Below are 18,260 nucleotides of genomic sequence, written 5' to 3' on the forward strand. Positions count from 1 at the left end.
CCCAAGGATCCTGAAAAGTCCATTTGTGGAGATGAGCTCCTGGACTCCCGTTAAGAAGACATGTTGTCAACCTCTAGATCCCTTACATGCCTGCACTTTTCAGCTTGCTGCTGCTGCAATCCACGCGTTTTAGATCTGCATAACTCCACCTCTTTAAACACAGCACCTTCACCCCCTGCTGTTCCCACCCGCCTCAACACCGTTGGAAGGGAGGAGAACCAATTAAGGCGGGGGGTGGGGTGGAACGAGCAGCTGTCTACCCTTAGCAGGAGGGCTCCTGATTACATACCTCTCCTGCTGCTGCTGCTGCTGGCTGTCCAGCAGCAGACTGAAGGTGGCTGCTGCTGTGCACAGGTATATAAAGGCTCAGAGCCTATTATGACACGCGCAGCCAGCGTTCCATTGCCACATTCCATCTACTGCAGGCAGGATACCTGGCTGGCTGAATGTCGCTGAGAAGCTCACAGAGACCGCCATAAGCAACAGTTTAACAGAATGCCACAGACTAATCAACCAAACTTTTTGGGTTGGGTTCTCTTTTATAGTCTGCAGGCATTAAATGAAAGAAGTCAGTGTTCCAGCAGAGGGAGACAACGTTTCAGAAAAGGCATTGTAGCAAACCAAAAAAGAAATTTTAAGCGCAGCAGAGTAACCAGCGCACATACCTGTTAGCTCAGGTGAGTTTAAAAGGCTGCTGTTGATAACAAGGGCATTTGCTAAATAGATGGTGTGTGTGCAACAATATACTGAAAGGTCAATTATATTGTGCAGCTTATCTCACCACCTGTAGTTATTTAGGTGAAAGCTCCAAAATGCTTGCCTAATATGTCTGTTTATCCAAAAGGAAGTAAAAAGGGAGAGCTAGAAAGATAGCATTGCATCACATTACATGGCAATGCAATGCACAGTTGCTGAAGTTGAACCAAAATGAGCTTGTAATCTGGCTTCTGCAACTTTGAACATGAAAAATCCAATGAGGAGAAGAAAAGCAAAGCCAAAGAGTCCATCCCAAAATCCGACAAACAAGCAAAATGAACAAAAAACATTGAATTCAATTCTTTCTGATTTTAGAAACTGCATTAAAGAAGGGGTGCACCGGTCCTGGAGATACTGCAATACCAGGTCAATGCGTGGAGTGGACAGAGCAAGCTCTTTTTCCATCTCCCTGTTCTGAAAATCCATTTAATATATGGTCCCCAGATAGGGGACGTATCAGATATTAAACTGATAAGAACAGATACTACACTTGATCTTAGCCAAAAGGCCGAGAAGCGATAACCAGAATTGGTTTCAAACTACGGAGCCACCCAAGGATCCTGAAAAGTCCATTTGTGGAGATGAGCTCCTGGACTCCCGTTAAGAAGACATGTTGTCAACCTCTAGATCCCTTACATGCCTGCACTTTTCGGCTTGCTGCTGCTGCAATCCACGCGTTTTAGATCTGCATAACTCCACCTCTTTAAACACAGCACCTTCACCCCCTGCTGTTCCCACCCGCCTCAACACCGTTGGAAGGGAGGAGAACCAATTAAGGCGGGGGGTGGGGTGGAACGAGCAGCTGTCTACCCTTAGCAGGAGGGCTCCTGATTACATACCTCTCCTGCTGCTGCTGCTGGCTGTCCAGCAGCAGACTGAAGGTGGCTGCTGCTGTGCACAGGTATGTAAAGGCTCAGAGCCTATTATGACACGCGCAGCCAGCGTTCCATTGCCACATTCCATCTACTGCAGGCAGGATACCTGGCTGGCTGAATGTCGCTGAGAAGCTCACAGAGACCGCCATAAGCAACAGTTTAACAGAATGCCAAAGACTAATCAACCAAACTTTTTGGGTTGGGTTCTCTTTTATAGTCTGCAGGCATTAAATGAAAGAAGTCAGTGTTCCAGCAGAGGGAGACAACGTTTCAGAAAAGGCATTGTAGCAAACCAAAAAAGAAATTTTAAGCGCAGCAGAGTAACCAGCGCACATACCTGTTAGCTCAGGTGAGTTTAAAAGGCTGCTGTTGATAACAAGGGCATTTGCTAAATAGATGGTGTGTGTGCAACAATATACTGAAAGGTCAATTATATTGTGCAGCTTATCTCACCACCTGTAGTTATTTAGGTGAAAGCTCCAAAATGCTTGCCTAATATGTCTGTTTATCCAAAAGGAAGTAAAAAGGGAGAGCTAGAAAGATAGCATTGCATCACATTACATGGCAATGCAATGCACAGTTGCTGAAGTTGAACCAAAATGAGCTTGTAATCTGGCTTCTGCAACTTTGAACATGAAAAATCCAATGAGGAGAAGAAAAGCAAAGCCAAAGAGTCCATCCCAAAATCCGACAAACAAGCAAAATGAACAAAAAACATTGAATTCAATTCTTTCTGATTTTAGAAACTGCATTAAAGAAGGGGTGCACCGGTCCTGGAGATACTGCAATACCAGGTCAATGCGTGGAGTGGACAGAGCAAGCTCTTTTTCCATCTCCCTGTTCTAAAAATCCATTTAATATATGGTCCCCAGATAGGGGACGTATCAGATATTAAACTGATAAGAACAGATACTACACTTGATCTTAGCCAAAAGGCCGAGAAGCGATAACCAGAATTGGTTTCAAACTACGGAGCCACCCAAGGATCCTGAAAAGTCCATTTGTGGAGATGAGCTCCTGGACTCCCGTTAAGAAGACATGTTGTCAAGCTCTAGATCCCTTACATGCCTGCACTTTTCGGCTTGCTGCTGCTGCAATCCACGCGTTTTAGATCTGCATAACTCCACCTCTTTAAACACAGCACCTTCACCCCCTGCTGTTCCCACCCGCCTCAACACCGTTGGAAGGGAGGAGAACCAATTAAGGCGGGGGGTGGGGTGGAACGAGCAGCTGTCTACCCTTAGCAGGAGGGCTCCTGATTACATACCTTTCCTGCTGCTGCTGCTGCTGGCTGTCCAGCAGCAGACTGAAGGTGGCTGCTGCTGTGCACAGGTATATAAAGGCTCAGAGCCTATTATGACACGCGCAGCCAGCGTTCCATTGCCACATTCCATCTACTGCAGGCAGGATACCTGGCTGGCTGAATGTCGCTGAGAAGCTCACAGAGACCGCCATAAGCAACAGTTTAACAGAATGCCACAGACTAATCAACCAAACTTTTTGGGTTGGGTTCTCTTTTATAGTCTGCAGGCATTAAATGAAAGAAGTCAGTGTTCCAGCAGAGGGAGACAACGTTTCAGAAAAGGCATTGTAGCAAACCAAAAAAGAAATTTTAAGCTCAGCAGAGTAACCAGCGCACATACCTGTTAGCTCAGGTGAGTTTAAAAGGCTGCTGTTGATAACAAGGGCATTTGCTAAATAGATGGTGTGTGTGCAACAATATACTGAAAGGTCAATTATATTGTGCAGCTTATCTCACCACCTGTAGTTATTTAGGTGAAAGCTCCAAAATGCTTGCCTAATATGTCTGTTTATCCAAAAGGAAGTAAAAAGGGAGAGCTAGAAAGATAGCATTGCATCACATTACATGGCAATGCAATGCACAGTTGCTGAAGTTGAACCAAAATGAGCTTGTAATCTGGCTTCTGCAACTTTGAATATGAAAAATCCAATGAGGAGAAGAAAAGCAAAGCCAAAGAGTCCATCCCAAAATCCGACAAACAAGCAAAATGAACAAAAAACATTGAATTCAATTCTTTCTGATTTTAGAAACTGCATTAAAGAAGGGGTGCACCGGTCCTGGAGATACTGCAATACCAGGTCAATGCGTGGAGTGGACAGAGCAAGCTCTTTTTCCATCTCCCTGTTCTAAAAATCCATTTAATATATGGTCCCCAGATAGGGGACGTATCAGATATTAAACTGATAAGAACAGATACTACACTTGATCTTAGCCAAAAGGCCGAGAAGCGATAACCAGAATTGGTTTCAAACTACGGAGCCACCCAAGGATCCTGAAAAGTCCATTTGTGGAGATGAGCTCCTGGACTCCCGTTAAGAAGACATGTTGTCAACCTCTAGATCCCTTACATGCCTGCACTTTTCGGCTTGCTGCTGCTGCAATCCACGCGTTTTAGATCTGCATAACTCCACCTCTTTAAACACAGCACCTTCACCCCCTGCTGTTCCCACCCGCCTCAACACCGTTGGAAGGGAGGAGAACCAATTAAGGCGGGGGGTGGGGTGGAACGAGCAGCTGTCTACCCTTAGCAGGAGGGCTCCTGATTACATACCTCTCCTGCTGCTGCTGCTGCTGGCTGTCCAGCAGCAGACTGAAGGTGGCTGCTGCTGTGCACAGGTATATAAAGGCTCAGAGCCTATTATGACACGCGCAGCCAGCGTTCCATTGCCACATTCCATCTACTGCAGGCAGGATACCTGGCTGGCTGAATGTCGCTGAGAAGCTCACAGAGACCGCCATAAGCAACAGTTTAACAGAATGCCACAGACTAATCAACCAAACTTTTTGGGTTGGGTTCTCTTTTATAGTCTGCAGGCATTAAATGAAAGAAGTCAGTGTTCCAGCAGAGGGAGACAACGTTTCAGAAAAGGCATTGTAGCAAACCAAAAAAGAAATTTTAAGCGCAGCAGAGTAACCAGCGCACATACCTGTTAGCTCAGGTGAGTTTAAAAGGCTGCTGTTGATAACAAGGGCATTTGCTAAATAGATGGTGTGTGTGCAACAATATACTGAAAGGTCAATTATATTGTGCAGCTTATCTCACCACCTGTAGTTATTTAGGTGAAAGCTCCAAAATGCTTGCCTAATATGTCTGTTTATCCAAAAGGAAGTAAAAAGGGAGAGCTAGAAAGATAGCATTGCATCACATTACATGGCAATGCAATGCACAGTTGCTGAAGTTGAACCAAAATGAGCTTGTAATCTGGCTTCTGCAACTTTGAACATGAAAAATCCAATGAGGAGAAGAAAAGCAAAGCCAAAGAGTCCATCCCAAAATCCGACAAACAAGCAAAATGAACAAAAAACATTGAATTCAATTCTTTCTGATTTTAGAAACTGCATTAAAGAAGGGGTGCACCGGTCCTGGAGATACTGCAATACCAGGTCAATGCGTGGAGTGGACAGAGCAAGCTCTTTTTCCATCTCCCTGTTCTAAAAATCCATTTAATATATGGTCCCCAGATAGGGGACGTATCAGATATTAAACTGATAAGAACAGATACTACACTTGATCTTAGCCAAAAGGCCGAGAAGCGATAACCAGAATTGGTTTCAAACTACGGAGCCACCCAAGGATCCTGAAAAGTCCATTTGTGGAGATGAGCTCCTGGACTCCCGTTAAGAAGACATGTTGTCAACCTCTAGATCCCTTACATGCCTGCACTTTTCGGCTTGCTGCTGCTGCAATCCACGCGTTTTAGATCTGCATAACTCCACCTCTTTAAACACAGCACCTTCACCCCCTGCTGTTCCCACCCGCCTCAACACCGTTGGAAGGGAGGAGAACCAATTAAGGCGGGGGGTGGGGTGGAACGAGCAGCTGTCTACCCTTAGCAGGAGGGCTCCTGATTACATACCTCTCCTGCTGCTGCTGCTGCTGGCTGTCCAGCAGCAGACTGAAGGTGGCTGCTGCTGTGCACAGGTATATAAAGGCTCAGAGCCTATTATGACATGCGCAGCCAGCGTTCCATTGCCACATTCCATCTACTGCAGGCAGGATACCTGGCTGGCTGAATGTCGCTGAGAAGCTCACAGAGACCGCCATAAGCAACAGTTTAACAGAATGCCACAGACTAATCAACCAAACTTTTTGGGTTGGGTTCTCTTTTATAGTCTGCAGGCATTAAATGAAAGAAGTCAGTGTTCCAGCAGAGGGAGACAACGTTTCAGAAAAGGCATTGTAGCAAACCAAAAAAGAAATTTTAAGCGCAGCAGAGTAACCAGCGCACATACCTGTTAGCTCAGGTGAGTTTAAAAGGCTGCTGTTGATAACAAGGGCATTTGCTAAATAGATGGTGTGTGTGCAACAATATACTGAAAGGTCAATTATATTGTGCAGCTTATCTCACCACCTGTAGTTATTTAGGTGAAAGCTCCAAAATGCTTGCCTAATATGTCTGTTTATCCAAAAGGAAGTAAAAAGGGAGAGCTAGAAAGATAGCATTGCATCACATTACATGGCAATGCAATGCACAGTTGCTGAAGTTGAACCAAAATGAGCTTGTAATCTGGCTTCTGCAACTTTGAACATGAAAAATCCAATGAGGAGAAGAAAAGCAAAGCCAAAGAGTCCATCCCAAAATCCGACAGACAAGCAAAATGAACAAAAAACATTGAATTCAATTCTTTCTGATTTTAGAAACTGCATTAAAGAAGGGGTGCACCGGTCCTGGAGATACTGCAATACCAGGTCAATGCGTGGAGTGGACAGAGCAAGCTCTTTTTCCATCTCCCTGTTCTAAAAATCCATTTAATATATGGTCCCCAGATAGGGGACGTATCAGATATTAAACTGATAAGAACAGATACTACACTTGATCTTAGCCAAAAGGCCGAGAAGCGATAACCAGAATTGGTTTCAAACTACGGAGCCACCCAAGGATCCTGAAAAGTCCATTTGTGGAGATGAGCTCCTGGACTCCCGTTAAGAAGACATGTTGTCAACCTCTAGATCCCTTACATGCCTGCACTTTTCGGCTTGCTGCTGCTGCAATCCACGCGTTTTAGATCTGCATAACTCCACCTCTTTAAACACAGCACCTTCACCCCCTGCTGTTCCCACCCGCCTCAACACCGTTGGAAGGGAGGAGAACCAATTAAGGCGGGGGGTGGGGTGGAACGAGCAGCTGTCTACCCTTAGCAGGAGGGCTCCTGATTACATACCTTTCCTGCTGCTGCTGCTGCTGGCTGTCCAGCAGCAGACTGAAGGTGGCTGCTGCTGTGCACAGGTATATAAAGGCTCAGAGCCTATTATGACACGCGCAGCCAGCGTTCCATTGCCACATTCCATCTACTGCAGGCAGGATACCTGGCTGGCTGAATGTCGCTGAGAAGCTCACAGAGACCGCCATAAGCAACAGTTTAACAGAATGCCACAGACTAATCAACCAAACTTTTTGGGTTGGGTTCTCTTTTATAGTCTGCAGGCATTAAATGAAAGAAGTCAGTGTTCCAGCAGAGGGAGACAACGTTTCAGAAAAGGCATTGTAGCAAACCAAAAAAGAAATTTTAAGCGCAGCAGAGTAACCAGCGCACATACCTGTTAGCTCAGGTGAGTTTAAAAGGCTGCTGTTGATAACAAGGGCATTTGCTAAATAGATGGTGTGTGTGCAACAATATACTGAAAGGTCAATTATATTGTGCAGCTTATCTCACCACCTGTAGTTATTTAGGTGAAAGCTCCAAAATGCTTGCCTAATATGTCTGTTTATCCAAAAGGAAGTAAAAAGGGAGAGCTAGAAAGATAGCATTGCATCACATTACATGGCAATGCAATGCACAGTTGCTGAAGTTGAACCAAAATGAGCTTGTAATCTGGCTTCTGCAACTTTGAACATGAAAAATCCAATGAGGAGAAGAAAAGCAAAGCCAAAGAGTCCATCCCAAAATCCGACAAACAAGCAAAATGAACAAAAAACATTGAATTCAATTCTTTCTGATTTTAGAAACTGCATTAAAGAAGGGGTGCACCGGTCCTGGAGATACTGCAATACCAGGTCAATGCGTGGAGTGGACAGAGCAAGCTCTTTTTCCATCTCCCTGTTCTAAAAATCCATTTAATATATGGTCCCCAGATAGGGGACGTATCAGATATTAAACTGATAAGAACAGATACTACACTTGATCTTAGCCAAAAGGCCGAGAAGCGATAACCAGAATTGGTTTCAAACTACGGAGCCACCCAAGGATCCTGAAAAGTCCATTTGTGGAGATGAGCTCCTGGACTCCCGTTAAGAAGACATGTTGTCAACCTCTAGATCCCTTACATGCCTGCACTTTTCGGCTTGCTGCTGCTGCAATCCACGCGTTTTAGATCTGCATAACTCCACCTCTTTAAACACAGCACCTTCACCCCCTGCTGTTCCCACCCGCCTCAACACCGTTGGAAGGGAGGAGAACCAATTAAGGCGGGGGTGGGGTGGAACGAGCAGCTGTCTACCCTTAGCAGGAGGGCTCCTGATTACATACCTCTCCTGCTGCTGCTGCTGCTGGCTGTCCAGCAGCAGACTGAAGGTGGCTGCTGCTGTGCACAGGTATATAAAGGCTCAGAGCCTATTATGACACGCGCAGCCAGCGTTCCATTGCCACATTCCATCTACTGCAGGCAGGATACCTGGCTGGCTGAATGTCGCTGAGAAGCTCACAGAGACCGCCATAAGCAACAGTTTAACAGAATGCCACAGACTAATCAACCAAACTTTTTGGGTTGGGTTCTCTTTTATAGTCTGCAGGCATTAAATGAAAGAAGTCAGTGTTCCAGCAGAGGGAGACAACGTTTCAGAAAAGGCATTGTAGCAAACCAAAAAAGAAATTTTAAGCGCAGCAGAGAAACCAGCGCACATACCTGTTAGCTCAGGTGAGTTTAAAAGGCTGCTGTTGATAACAAGGGCATTTGCTAAATAGATGGTGTGTGTGCAACAATATACTGAAAGGTCAATTATATTGTGCAGCTGATCTCACCACCTGTAGTTATTTAGGTGAAAGCTCCAAAATGCTTGCCTAATATGTCTGTTTATCCAAAAGGAAGTAAAAAGGGAGAGCTAGAAAGATAGCATTGCATCACATTACATGGCAATGCAATGCACAGTTGCTGAAGTTGAACCAAAATGAGCTTGTAATCTGGCTTCTGCAACTTTGAACATGAAAAATCCAATGAGGAGAAGAAAAGCAAAGCCAAAGAGTCCATCCCAAAATCAGACAAACAAGCAAAATGAACAAAAAACATTGAATTCAATTCTTTCTGATTTTAGAAACTGCATTAAAGAAGGGGTGCACCGGTCCTGGAGATACTGCAATACCAGGTCAATGCGTGGAGTGGACAGAGCAAGCTCTTTTTCCATCTCCCTGTTCTAAAAATCCATTTAATATATGGTCCCCAGATAGGGGACGTATCAGATATTAAACTGATAAGAACAGATACTACACTTGATCTTAGCCAAAAGGCCGAGAAGCGATAACCAGAATTGGTTTCAAACTACGGAGCCACCCAAGGATCCTGAAAAGTCCATTTGTGGAGATGAGCTCCTGGACTCCCGTTAAGAAGACATGTTGTCAACCTCTAGATCCCTTACATGCCTGCACTTTTCGGCTTGCTGCTGCTGCAATCCACGCGTTTTAGATCTGCATAACTCCACCTCTTTAAACACAGCACCTTCACCCCCTGCTGTTCCCACCCGCCTCAACACCGTTGGAAGGGAGGAGAACCAATTAAGGCGGGGGGTGGGGTGGAACGAGCAGCTGTCTACCCTTAGCAGGAGGGCTCCTGATTACATACCTCTCCTGCTGCTGCTGCTGCTGGCTGTCCAGCAGCAGACTGAAGGTGGCTGCTGCTGTGCACAGGTATATAAAGGCTCAGAGCCTATTATGACACGCGCAGCCAGCGTTCCATTGCCACATTCCATCTACTGCAGGCAGGATACCTGGCTGGCTGAATGTCGCTGAGAAGCTCACAGAGACCGCCATAAGCAACAGTTTAACAGAATGCCACAGACTAATCAACCAAACTTTTTGGGTTGGGTTCTCTTTTATAGTCTGCAGGCATTAAATGAAAGAAGTCAGTGTTCCAGCAGAGGGAGACAACGTTTCAGAAAAGGCATTGTAGCAAACCAAAAAAGAAATTTTAAGCGCAGCAGAGTAACCAGCGCACATACCTGTTAGCTCAGGTGAGTTTAAAAGGCTGCTGTTGATAACAAGGGCATTTGCTAAATAGATGGTGTGTGTGCAACAATATACTGAAAGGTCAATTATATTGTGCAGCTTATCTCACCACCTGTAGTTATTTAGGTGAAAGCTCCAAAATGCTTGCCTAATATGTCTGTTTATCCAAAAGGAAGTAAAAAGGGAGAGCTAGAAAGATAGCATTGCATCACATTACATGGCAATGCAATGCACAGTTGATGAAGTTGAACCAAAATGAGCTTGTAATCTGGCTTCTGCAACTTTGAACATGAAAAATCCAATGAGGAGAAGAAAAGCAAAGCCAAAGAGTCCATCCCAAAATCCGACAAACAAGCAAAATGAACAAAAAACATTGAATTCAATTCTTTCTGATTTTAGAAACTGCATTAAAGAAGGGGTGCACCGGTCCTGGAGATACTGCAATACCAGGTCAATGCGTGGAGTGGACAGAGCAAGCTCTTTTTCCATCTCCCTGTTCTAAAAATCCATTTAATATATGGTCCCCAGATAGGGGACATATCAGATATTAAACTGATAAGAACAGATACTACACTTGATCTTAGCCAAAAGGCCGAGAAGCGATAACCAGAATTGGTTTCAAACTACGGAGCCACCCAAGGATCCTGAAAAGTCCATTTGTGGAGATGAGCTCCTGGACTCCCGTTAAGAAGACATGTTGTCAACCTCTAGATCCCTTACATGCCTGCACTTTTCGGCTTGCTGCTGCTGCAATCCACGCGTTTTAGATCTGCATAACTCCACCTCTTTAAACACAGCACCTTCACCCCCTGCTGTTCCCACCCGCCTCAACACCGTTGGAAGGGAGGAGAACCAATTAAGGCGGGGGGTGGGGTGGAACGAGCAGCTGTCTACCCTTAGCAGGAGGGCTCCTGATTACATACCTCTCCTGCTGCTGGCTGTCCAGCAGCAGACTGAAGGTGGCTGCTGCTGTGCACAGGTATATAAAGGCTCAGAGCCTATTATGACACGCGCAGCCAGCGTTCCATTGCCACATTCCATCTACTGCAGGCAGGATACCTGGCTGGCTGAATGTCGCTGAGAAGCTCACAGAGACCGCCATAAGCAACAGTTTAACAGAATGCCACAGACTAATCAACCAAACTTTTTGGGTTGGGTTCTCTTTTATAGTCTGCAGGCATTAAATGAAAGAAGTCAGTGTTCCAGCAGAGGGAGACAACGTTTCAGAAAAGGCATTGTAGCAAACCAAAAAAGAAATTTTAAGCGCAGCAGAGTAACCAGCGCACATACCTGTTAGCTCAGGTGAGTTTAAAAGGCTGCTGTTGATAACAAGGGCATTTGCTAAATAGATGGTGTGTGTGCAACAATATACTGAAAGGTCAATTATATTGTGCAGCTTATCTCACCACCTGTAGTTATTTAGGTGAAAGCTCCAAAATGCTTGCCTAATATGTCTGTTTATCCAAAAGGAAGTAAAAAGGGAGAGCTAGAAAGATAGCATTGCATCACATTACATGGCAATGCAATGCACAGTTGCTGAAGTTGAACCAAAATGAGCTTGTAATCTGGCTTCTGCAACTTTGAACATGAAAAATCCAATGAGGATAAGAAAAGCAAAGCCAAAGAGTCCATCCCAAAATCCGACAAACAAGCAAAATGAACAAAAAACATTGAATTCAATTCTTTCTGATTTTAGAAACTGCATTAAAGAAGGGGTGCACCGGTCCTGGAGATACTGCAATACCAGGTCAATGCGTGGAGTGGACAGAGCAAGCTCTTTTTCCATCTCCCTGTTCTAAAAATCCATTTAATATATGGTCCCCAGATAGGGGACGTATCAGATATTAAACTGATAAGAACAGATACTACACTTGATCTTAGCCAAAAGGCCGAGAAGCGATAACCAGAATTGGTTTCAAACTACGGAGCCACCCAAGGATCCTGAAAAGTCCATTTGTGGAGATGAGCTCCTGGACTCCCGTTAAGAAGACATGTTGTCAACCTCTAGATCCCTTACATGCCTGCACTTTTCGGCTTGCTGCTGCTGCAATCCACGCGTTTTAGATCTGCATAACTCCACCTCTTTAAACACAGCACCTTCACCCCCTGCTGTTCCCACCCGCCTCAACACCGTTGGAAGGGAGGAGAACCAATTAAGGCGGGGGTGGGGTGGAACGAGCAGCTGTCTACCCTTAGCAGGAGGGCTCCTGATTACATACCTCTCCTGCTGCTGCTGCTGCTGGCTGTCCAGCAGCAGACTGAAGGTGGCTGCTGCTGTGCACAGGTATATAAAGGCTCAGAGCCTATTATGACACGCGCAGCCAGCGTTCCATTGCCACATTCCATCTACTGCAGGCAGGATACCTGGCTGGCTGAATGTCGCTGAGAAGCTCACAGAGACCGCCATAAGCAACAGTTTAACAGAATGCCACAGACTAATCAACCAAACTTTTTGGGTTGGGTTCTCTTTTATAGTCTGCAGGCATTAAATGAAAGAAGTCAGTGTTCCAGCAGAGGGAGACAACGTTTCAGAAAAGGCATTGTAGCAAACCAAAAAAGAAATTTTAAGCGCAGCAGAGAAACCAGCGCACATACCTGTTAGCTCAGGTGAGTTTAAAAAGCTGCTGTTGATAACAAGGGCATTTGCTAAATAGATGGTGTGTGTGCAACAATATACTGAAAGGTCAATTATATTGTGCAGCTGATCTCACCACCTGTAGTTATTTAGGTGAAAGCTCCAAAATGCTTGCCTAATATGTCTGTTTATCCAAAAGGAAGTAAAAAGGGAGAGCTAGAAAGATAGCATTGCATCACATTACATGGCAATGCAATGCACAGTTGCTGAAGTTGAACCAAAATGAGCTTGTAATCTGGCTTCTGCAACTTTGAACATGAAAAATCCAATGAGGAGAAGAAAAGCAAAGCCAAAGAGTCCATCCCAAAATCCGACAAACAAGCAAAATGAACAAAAAACATTGAATTCAATTCTTTCTGATTTTAGAAACTGCATTAAAGAAGGGGTGCACCGGTCCTGGAGATACTGCAATACCAGGTCAATGCGTGGAGTGGACAGAGCAAGCTCTTTTTCCATCTCCCTGTTCTAAAAATCCATTTAATATATGGTCCCCAGATAGGGGACGTATCAGATATTAAACTGATAAGAACAGATACTACACTTGATCTTAGCCAAAAGGCCGAGAAGCGATAACCAGAATTGGTTTCAAACTACGGAGCCACCCAAGGATCCTGAAAAGTCCATTTGTGGAGATGAGCTCCTGGACTCCCGTTAAGAAGACATGTTGTCAACCTCTAGATCCCTTACATGCCTGCACTTTTCGGCTTGCTGCTGCTGCAATCCACGCGTTTTAGATCTGCATAACTCCACCTCTTTAAACACAGCACCTTCACCCCCTGCTGTTCCCACCCGCCTCAACACCGTTGGAAGGGAGGAGAACCAATTAAGGCGGGGGGTGGGGTGGAACGAGCAGCTGTCTACCCTTAGCAGGAGGGCTCCTGATTACATACCTCTCCTGCTGCTGCTGCTGGCTGTCCAGCAGCAGACTGAAGGTGGCTGCTGCTGTGCACAGGTATATAAAGGCTCAGAGCCTATTATGACACGCGCAGCCAGCGTTCCATTGCCACATTCCATCTACTGCAGGCAGGGTACCTGGCTGGCTGAATGTCGCTGAGAAGCTCACAGAGACCGCCATAAGCAACAGTTTAACAGAATGCCACAGACTAATCAACCAAACTTTTTGGGTTGGGTTCTCTTTTATAGTCTGCAGGCATTAAATGAAAGAAGTCAGTGTTCCAGCAGAGGGAGACAACGTTTCAGAAAAGGCATTGTAGCAAACCAAAAAAGAAATTTTAAGCGCAGCAGAGTAACCAGCGCACATACCTGTTAGCTCAGGTGAGTTTAAAAGGCTGCTGTTGATAACAAGGGCATTTGCTAAATAGATGGTGTGTGTGCAACAATATACTGAAAGGTCAATTATATTGTGCAGCTTATCTCACCACCTGTAGTTATTTAGGTGAAAGCTCCAAAATGCTTGCCTAATATGTCTGTTTATCCAAAAGGAAGTAAAAAGGGAGAGCTAGAAAGATAGCATTGCATCACATTACATGGCAATGCAATGCACAGTTGCTGAAGTTGAACCAAAATGAGCTTGTAATCTGGCTTCTGCAACTTTGAACATGAAAAATCCAATGAGGAGAAGAAAAGCAAAGCCAAAGAGTCCATCCCAAAATCCGACAAACAAGCAAAATGAACAAAAAACATTGAATTCAATTCTTTCTGATTTTAGAAACTGAATTAAAGAAGGGGTGCACCGGTCCTGGAGATACTGCAATACCAGGTCAATGCGTGGAGTGAACAGAGCAAGCTCTTTTTGCATCTCCCTGTTCTAAAAATCCATTTAATATATGGTCCCCAGATAGGGGACGTATCAGATATTAAACTGATAAGAACAGATACTACACTTGATCTTAGCCAAAAGGCCGAGAAGCGATAACCAGAATTGGTTTCAAACTACGGAGCCACCCAAGGATCCTGAAAAGTCCATTTGTGGAGATGAGCTCCTGGACTCCCGTTAAGAAGACATGTTGTCAACCTCTAGATCCCTTACATGCCTGCACTTTTCGGCTTGCTGCTGCTGCAATCCACGCGTTTTAGATCTGCATAACTCCACCTCTTTAAACACAGCACCTTCACCCCCTGCTGTTCCCACCCGCCTCAACACCGTTGGAAGGGAGGAGAACCAATTAAGGCGGGGGTGGGGTGGAACGAGCAGCTGTCTACCCTTAGCAGGAGGGCTCCTGATTACATACCTCTCCTGCTGCTGCTGCTGCTGGCTGTCCAGCAGCAGACTGAAGGTGGCTGCTGCTGTGCACAGGTATATAAAGGCTCAGAGCCTATTATGACACGCGCAGCCAGCGTTCCATTGCCACATTCCATCTACTGCAGGCAGGATACCTGGCTGGCTGAATGTCGCTGAGAAGCTCACAGAGACCGCCATAAGCAACAGTTTAACAGAATGCCACAGACTAATCAACCAAACTTTTTGGGTTGGGTTCTCTTTTATAGTCTGCAGGCATTAAATGAAAGAAGTCAGTGTTCCAGCAGAGGGAGACAACGTTTCAGAAAAGGCATTGTAGCAAACCAAAAAAGAAATTTTAAGCGCAGCAGAGTAACCAGCGCACATACCTGTTAGCTCAGGTGAGTTTAAAAGGCTGCTGTTGATAACAAGGGCATTTGCTAAATAGATGGTGTGTGTGCAACAATATACTGAAAGGTCAATTATATTGTGCAGCTTATCTCACCACCTGTAGTTATTTAGGTGAAAGCTCCAAAATGCTTGCCTAATATGTCTGTTTATCCAAAAGGAAGTAAAAGGGGAGAGCTAGAAAGATAGCATTGCATCACATTACATGGCAATGCAATGCACAGTTGCTGAAGTTGAACCAAAATGAGCTTGTAATCTGGCTTCTGCAACTTTGAACATGAAAAATCCAATGAGGAGAAGAAAAGCAAAGCCAAAGAGTCCATCCCAAAATCCGACAAACAAGCAAAATGAACAAAAAACATTGAATTCAATTCTTTCTGATTTTAGAAACTGCATTAAAGAAGGGGTGCACCGGTCCTGGAGATACTGCAATACCAGGTCAATGCGTGGAGTGGACAGAGCAAGCTCTTTTTCCATCTCCCTGTTCTAAAAATCCATTTAATATATGGTCCCCAGATAGGGGACGTATCAGATATTAAACTGATAAGAACAGATACTACACTTGATCTTAGCCAAAAGGCCGAGAAGCGATAACCAGAATTGGTTTCAAACTACGGAGCCACCCAAGGATCCTGAAAAGTCCATTTGTGGAGATGAGCTCCTGGACTCCCGTTAAGAAGACATGTTGTCAACCTCTAGATCCCTTACATGCCTGCACTTTTCGGCTTGCTGCTGCTGCAATCCACGCGTTTTAGATCTGCATAACTCCACCTCTTTAAACACAGCACCTTCACCCCCTGCTGTTCCCACCCGCCTCAACACCGTTGGAAGGGAGGAGAACCAATTAAGGCGGGGGGTGGGGTGGAACGAGCAGCTGTCTACCCTTAGCAGGAGGGCTCCTGATTACATACCTCTCCTGCTGCTGCTGCTGCTGGCTGTCCAGCAGCAGACTGAAGGTGGCTGCTGCTGTGCACAGGTATATAAAGGCTCAGAGCCTATTATGACACGCGCAGCCAGCGTTCCATTGCCACATTCCATCTACTGCAGGCAGGATACCTGGCTGGCTGAATGTCGCTGAGAAGCTCACAGAGACCGCCATAAGCAACAGTTTAACAGAATGCCACAGACTAATCAACCAAACTTTTTGGGTTGGGTTCTCTTTTATAGTCTGCAGGCATTAAATGAAAGAAGTCAGTGTTCCAGCAGAAGGAGACAACGTTTCAGAAAAGGCATTGTAGCAAACCAAAAAATAAATTTTAAGCGCAGCAGAGTAACCAGCGCACATACCTGTTAGCTCAGGTGAGTTTAAAAGGCTGCTGTTGATAACAAGGGCATTTGCTAAATAGATGGTGTGTGTGCAACAATATACTGAAAGGTCAATTATATTGTGCAGCTTATCTCACCACCTGTAGTTATTTAGGTGAAAGCTCCAAAATGCTTGCCTAATATGTCTGTTTATCCAAAAGGAAGTAAAAAGGGAGAGCTAGAAAGATAGCATTGCATCACATTACATGGCAATGCAATGCACAGTTGCTGAAGTTGAACCAAAATGAGCTTGTAATCTGGCTTCTGCAACTTTGAACATGAAAAATCCAATGAGGAGAAGAAAAGCAAAGCCAAAGAGTCCATCCCAAAATCCGACAAACAAGCAAAATGAACAAAAAACATTGAATTCAATTCTTTCTGATTTTAGAAACTGCATTAAAGAAGGGGTGCACCGGTCCTGGAGATACTGCAATACCAGGTCAATGCGTGGAGTGGACAGAGCAAGCTCTTTTTCCATCTCCCTGTTCTAAAAATCCATTTAATATATGGTCTCCAGATAGGGGACATATCAGATATTAAACTGATAAGAACAGATTTTTTGATTGAAGCTGCATCCAAGGCACTGAAAAATGTGACCGAAGTCACACCAAAACAGCGCACGAGGCGAGGATTCATGTGGACCCTTCCCGGAGGAGAGGGTCCCCAATAAACCATCCCCATCCCTCCGAGCCAGAAGGCCACAGCGAGGGTCAGGGATCTCCGATGCTCTCCCTAGCCGAAGCCGGAGAAGAGCCGTTTTCGTGCTCCCAGCTTCCATCTAGGCTGCCACCCTAGTGGAGCTGGAGCCTGTGTTGGTTTCTCAGCCCAAAGCTGACCGGACCTCCGACCGGGTTTATAAAAATTCCCCTTCCTAGCCCGGAGGCCAGGAATAGGGGGGGTTGCTCAGAAAGTATGATTGGCAAAGGTGCGGCGTGCTACGAAGCCAAGTCTTTCTGGGGTTCCCAGTCACAGTAAGCTTGGACTCCCACCAGGGCGCCTACTCCTGAAGCACATTGCTCCAAAGCCCTCACACTTACCCAGCCTAGTGACTTCGATCCTGGAGGGCCATGTTTTCCATCAGATAACTCTATGAGCCACCTGGCGTCCTAACAAGTGCACCAAACCAGTGTGTAATATGCATCAATTTACTAGGGCAGCCCAAGGACAAAACTGCCTTTTCAAAAGATACTACACTTGATCTTAGCCAAAAGGCCGAGAAGCGATAACCAGAATTGGTTTCAAACTACGGAGCCACCCAAGGATCCTGAAAAGTCCATTTGTGGAGATGAGCTCCTGGACTCCCGTTAAGAAGACATGTTGTCAACCTCTAGATCCCTTACATGCCTGCACTTTTCGGCTTGCTGCTGCTGCAATCCACGCGTTTTAGATCTGCATAACTCCACCTCTTTAAACACAGCACCTTCACCCCCTGCTGTTCCCACCCGCCTCAACACCGTTGGAAGGGAGGAGAACCAATTAAGGCGGGGGGTGGGGTGGAACGAGCAGCTGTCTACCCTTAGCAGGAGGGCTCCTGATTACATACCTCTCCTGCTGCTGCTGCTGCTGGCTGTCCAGCAGCAGACTGAAGGTGGCTGCTGCTGTGCACAGGTATATAAAGGCTCAGAGCCTATTATGACACGCGCAGCCAGCGTTCCATTGCCACATTCCATCTACTGCAGGCAGGATACCTGGCTGGCTGAATGTCGCTGAGAAGCTCACAGAGACCGCCATAAGCAACAGTTTAACAGAATGCCACAGACTAATCAACCAAACTTTTTGGGTTGGGTTCTCTTTTATAGTCTGCAGGCATTAAATGAAAGAAGTCAGTGTTCCAGCAGAAGGAGACAACGTTTCAGAAAAGGCATTGTAGCAAACCAAAAAAGAAATTTTAAGCGCAGCAGAGTAACCAGCGCACATACCTGT

At 45.4% G+C, this 18,260-nt stretch overlaps 13 non-coding genes and 1 pseudogene across 13 annotated transcripts; all 14 read right to left on the reverse strand.

Moving 5' to 3' along the window:
- Positions 1–1,085: 1,085 nt before the first annotated feature.
- On the reverse strand, positions 1,086–1,276 carry LOC141226991 (U2 spliceosomal RNA). The gene has a single exon (XR_012294104.1). It is a non-coding gene; the product is annotated as a U2 spliceosomal RNA (small nuclear RNA).
- A 1,112-nt stretch (positions 1,277–2,388) lies between these two features.
- LOC141227706 (U2 spliceosomal RNA) lies at positions 2,389–2,579 on the reverse strand. The gene has a single exon (XR_012294689.1). It is a non-coding gene; the product is annotated as a U2 spliceosomal RNA (small nuclear RNA).
- A 1,115-nt stretch (positions 2,580–3,694) lies between these two features.
- Positions 3,695–3,885, reverse strand: LOC141227707 (U2 spliceosomal RNA). Its single transcript, XR_012294690.1, has one exon. It is a non-coding gene; the product is annotated as a U2 spliceosomal RNA (small nuclear RNA).
- A 1,115-nt stretch (positions 3,886–5,000) lies between these two features.
- Positions 5,001–5,191, reverse strand: LOC141227708 (U2 spliceosomal RNA). Its single transcript, XR_012294691.1, has one exon. It is a non-coding gene; the product is annotated as a U2 spliceosomal RNA (small nuclear RNA).
- Positions 5,192–6,306: 1,115 nt separating this feature from the next.
- LOC141227709 (U2 spliceosomal RNA) lies at positions 6,307–6,497 on the reverse strand. Its single transcript, XR_012294692.1, has one exon. It is a non-coding gene; the product is annotated as a U2 spliceosomal RNA (small nuclear RNA).
- A 1,115-nt stretch (positions 6,498–7,612) lies between these two features.
- LOC141227710 (U2 spliceosomal RNA) lies at positions 7,613–7,803 on the reverse strand. Its single transcript, XR_012294693.1, has one exon. It is a non-coding gene; the product is annotated as a U2 spliceosomal RNA (small nuclear RNA).
- A 1,114-nt stretch (positions 7,804–8,917) lies between these two features.
- Positions 8,918–9,108, reverse strand: LOC141227711 (U2 spliceosomal RNA). Its single transcript, XR_012294694.1, has one exon. It is a non-coding gene; the product is annotated as a U2 spliceosomal RNA (small nuclear RNA).
- Positions 9,109–10,223: 1,115 nt separating this feature from the next.
- Positions 10,224–10,414, reverse strand: LOC141227397 (U2 spliceosomal RNA). Its single transcript, XR_012294393.1, has one exon. It is a non-coding gene; the product is annotated as a U2 spliceosomal RNA (small nuclear RNA).
- A 1,106-nt stretch (positions 10,415–11,520) lies between these two features.
- On the reverse strand, positions 11,521–11,711 carry LOC141227712 (U2 spliceosomal RNA). Its single transcript, XR_012294695.1, has one exon. It is a non-coding gene; the product is annotated as a U2 spliceosomal RNA (small nuclear RNA).
- A 1,114-nt stretch (positions 11,712–12,825) lies between these two features.
- Positions 12,826–13,016, reverse strand: LOC141227715 (U2 spliceosomal RNA). Its single transcript, XR_012294697.1, has one exon. It is a non-coding gene; the product is annotated as a U2 spliceosomal RNA (small nuclear RNA).
- A 1,112-nt stretch (positions 13,017–14,128) lies between these two features.
- Positions 14,129–14,319, reverse strand: LOC141227019 (U2 spliceosomal RNA). Its single transcript, XR_012294132.1, has one exon. It is a non-coding gene; the product is annotated as a U2 spliceosomal RNA (small nuclear RNA).
- A 1,114-nt stretch (positions 14,320–15,433) lies between these two features.
- LOC141227716 (U2 spliceosomal RNA) lies at positions 15,434–15,624 on the reverse strand. Its single transcript, XR_012294698.1, has one exon. It is a non-coding gene; the product is annotated as a U2 spliceosomal RNA (small nuclear RNA).
- A 1,115-nt stretch (positions 15,625–16,739) lies between these two features.
- On the reverse strand, positions 16,740–16,921 carry LOC141227142 (U2 spliceosomal RNA). The gene has a single exon (XR_012294248.1). It is a non-coding gene; the product is annotated as a U2 spliceosomal RNA (small nuclear RNA).
- Positions 16,922–17,445: 524 nt separating this feature from the next.
- Positions 17,446–17,561, reverse strand: LOC141227305 (U2 spliceosomal RNA; annotated as a pseudogene).
- Positions 17,562–18,260: the final 699 nt, after the last annotated feature.

This window comes from Phyllobates terribilis, unplaced genomic scaffold (assembly GCF_046119375.1).
Source record: "Phyllobates terribilis strain yellow unplaced genomic scaffold, ASM4611937v1 Scaffold_416__1_contigs__length_1633014, whole genome shotgun sequence".
Taxonomy (NCBI): Eukaryota; Metazoa; Chordata; class Amphibia; order Anura; family Dendrobatidae; genus Phyllobates; species Phyllobates terribilis.